Here is a 2,500-nt window from a genome sequence, read left to right on the forward strand (position 1 = left end):
AACAATCTTTCTTCACCTTCCTGAGTTTACAAATACCCTCTCTCTCTCTCTCTCTCTCTCTCTCTCTCTCTCTCTCTCTCTCTCTCTCTCTCTCTCTCTCTCTCTCTCTCTCTCTCTCTCTCTCTCTCTCTCTCTCTCTCTGACAAGGCTATTTCGAGAGAACATAGCGTCCCTCTGTAGCCAGTAGACGGAGAGAGAGAGAGAGAGAGAGAGAGAGAGAGAGAGAGAGAGAGAGAGAGAGAGAGAGAGAGAGAGAGAGAGAGAGAGAGGGTTGTATATATTTAGGAAGGAAGAGGAGGGAGATGTAGACAGGAAGAGGAGTAGGAGGAGGAGGAGGAGGAAACTCAAGGGAGGGAGGGAGAGAAGGGAAGGAAAAAGGAAGGTCGGTGGAAGAAAGTATACCTCCCTCCCTCTCCCTCTCTCTCCCTCCCTCTCCCTCTCTCCCTTTCCCTCTCCTTCTCCCTCTCCCTCTCCCTCTCTCCCCATTACAGCAAAGTAAATATTTGTATTCAGGGTTACACAGTCTCGTCTTCTTTCACCCTTAAGGGAGTAGGAGGAGGAGACAGGCAAGGTAGTCTCTCTTTAATCTCCCTTTTTATCTCTCTGGCTAAGTATTCTCCCTTTTAATCTCCCTTTTTGGTCTCCCAAGCAAAATAATCTCCCTGTTTTAGATCCCCTAGCAAGTTATTCTCCCTTTTAAGTTTCCGTTGCAAGATAACCTCCCTTTTTATGCTTCCTAGCCGTAGTTTTTCTTTTAATCTCCTTTTTTTAATTTTCCAAGCAAGATAATCTCCCTTTTTTTGTCTTCCTTGCAAGATAATCTCACCTTTTTAGTCTTCCTAGATTTTTTCTCTCTTTAATCTCCCTTTTTAGTCTCCCTTGCAAGTTACTCTCCCTTTTTAAATCTCCCTTTTTTGTCTAGCAAGTTATTCTCCTTTTTTATTCTTTTTTAATTTCCTTGGCAATGTCTTTTAGTCTCCCTTTGTTTTTCTCCTTCACAATAATAATAATGATAATAATAATAATAACAATAATTACATTAATTTTTCATTTCCAGCAACATTTCTTTGTCTTTTCTTGGAAGGAGAAAGAAGAGGAGGAAGAGGAAGAGGAGGAGGAGGAGGAGGAGGAGGAGGAAAGGGAGGAGAAGAAACATGCAAGACAGGAAAGCAAACACAAAGAGAGAGAGAGAGAGAGAGAGAGAGAGAGAGAGAGAGAGAGAGAGAGAGAGAGAGAGAGAGAGAGAGAGAGCTCTTAACTGGTTAGCAAGATTGAAAGTATATTAATATAACTCACTACTAATGCATTCTCTCTCTCTCTCTCTCTCTCTCTCTCTCTCTCTCTCTCTCTCTCTCTCTCTCTCTCTCTCTCTCTCCCTCTCAATCACACTAAGTACATTTCAAATTATCTCTCCATATCCATGAGAGGGAAGGAGGGAGGGAGGGAGGGAGGGAGGGAGGGAGGGAGGGAAAGAGAGAGGGAGGGGAGGGAGGGAGATGGAAGTGACCACGCCCTGATGAGTGGAAGACGAGGAGGAGGAGGAGGGAGATGGAGAAGTAAGAAGAGGAGGAGGAATAATATGGAAAATTAAAAGGAGGAGGAGGAGGAAGAGGTGAAGGAAAGAAGAAGGAAAGATGGAGGAATGAAGGGAAGAGGAGGAGGAGGAAAAGGAGGAGGGAAAATGATATAGAAAGGAGGAAGAGGATGAGGTGGAGGAGGAGGAGGAGGAGGAGGAAGATAATAGCTTTGTATGACCCTACCTTAGTGACCTCTCTCTCTCTCTCTCTCTCTCTCTCTCTCTCTCTCTCTCTCTCTCTCTCTCTCTCTCTCTCTCTCTCTCTCTCTCTCTCTCTCTCAGCACTGTTTCTCCTGTTACTGACGCGGAAATCTTGTTAATCTGTCACTAGAACTGTAAAAACACCCTTACAAACACGTGTCACTTCACAACAATTTTCAAAGGCCACAGAGGTGATTAGCCGAGTTCTCAAGACTGTTTCTACTGTTAGTAACGCAGAAATATTGTTAGTCTGTCACTAGAACCGTAAAAACACTCTTAAGAACCTGTGTCACTTGAACTACATGGGGATTTTTCGGAGCTGCGGCGCTGAAGTGTTTGAGAATATGGACTACAAACAGTTATACGAGGTTTTAAAGGGTGTATTTACGTTTCCAGTGGCAGATTAACAAGCTTTCTACTTTATTAACAGGGGAAACACTCTTCAGAACCCGGCTGGTGACTCTACTGGCCTTTGAAAGTAGTCGTGGTGAAGTGACACGTGTTTTTTAAAGGTGTATTTACAACAAACAGTTACACGAGTTTTTAAGGGTGTATTTACGTTTCCAGTGGCAGATTAACAAGCTTTCTACTTTATTAACAGGGGAAACACTCTTCAGAACCCGGCTGGTGACTCTACTGGCCTTTGAAAGTAGTCGTGGTGAAGTGACACGTGATTTTTAAAGGTGTATATACGGTTCCAGTGACAGATTAACAAGTTCTTTA

General features: G+C 43.6%; 1 protein-coding gene across 1 annotated transcript in view; it reads left to right on the forward strand.

The window, feature by feature from the left end:
- The window catches only part of LOC135092529 (integrin alpha-PS2-like), a 73,242-nt gene that overhangs the window by 20,122 nt on the left and 50,620 nt on the right, over window positions 1-2,500 (forward strand).

The sequence above is a fragment of the Scylla paramamosain genome, chromosome 40 (assembly GCF_035594125.1).
Source record: "Scylla paramamosain isolate STU-SP2022 chromosome 40, ASM3559412v1, whole genome shotgun sequence".
NCBI classification, from domain to species: Eukaryota; Metazoa; Arthropoda; class Malacostraca; order Decapoda; family Portunidae; genus Scylla; species Scylla paramamosain.